The sequence below is a fragment of the Rattus norvegicus genome, chromosome 7 (assembly GCF_036323735.1).
Source record: "Rattus norvegicus strain BN/NHsdMcwi chromosome 7, GRCr8, whole genome shotgun sequence".
In the NCBI taxonomy this organism is placed as follows: Eukaryota; Metazoa; Chordata; class Mammalia; order Rodentia; family Muridae; genus Rattus; species Rattus norvegicus.
The window spans coordinates 89627099-89628043 of NC_086025.1; positions in this window are offsets into that span (position 1 = coordinate 89627099).

Sequence of the window (945 nt, forward strand, 5' to 3'; positions counted from 1 at the left end):
AGTCCAGAAGATGATACCAGATCCCCTGATGTTGGAGTTATAGGTGATTGGAAAGAAGCAAACATGGTTACTGGGAACCAAATTTCTGATGCCTCTCTATAATTGTAATATTAATATATTATCTCTATACTAGAGTGTGTAATGTTCCTAAATTTTATGCATTTGCTTGTTTATTTATGAGAGAGACAGACAGACAGACACACACACACACACACACACACACACACACACAGAGAGAGAGAGAGAGAGAAAGAGAGAGAGAGAGAGTTGTCACTAACTGCCATAAGCTTCCACAGTAATGTACGATCAGAGGTCCAAGCACAAGCTTCTCAACCATAGACTGAAATCTCCTAAATTACAAGCAAAACTTCCTTATTATGCTGATTTATCTCAAATATTTGTTACAGAAACAGAGCAACTGACTAGCACAGTTTCATATGTGTGTTTAACTTAAATCTTGCTGAAAAGTGCGGCCTAGAATGCTTACTGTAATTCACAACTTCATGGAAGCTTAGGCCGTGCATATTTTATCCATGTCTAGTTAGCATGGTACATCAGAGATTTCTTGTGATGAGAAATAATTTAGAAGTACTCTTGTGCTACACTGGAGTCCATTTTATAATAGGAAATTCACCAATAAAAATAAGAAAATTGGGGGAATGTAGCACCAATTGGTCTATTCAAAGGACAGTATTCAGACTGAGAGACCAAAACATCAGAGAGCCTGCTTATTCAACCTCAGCTCAAAAGACACCTACTAGATGACTCAAACTTTTTTCCTGCTTGGCATATGTCTATAAATGACAGTGAGGTCAGAGGGATTATAACTTTGTTTCTTACAAAGGAGAAGGTAAATAGGTGAATTCACCAAGGGAGTCAGTGAACTTCCAGATATGCAATCTGAATATTGAGGCTCAATTGTGTGTATAGAAGACAGATCCATTA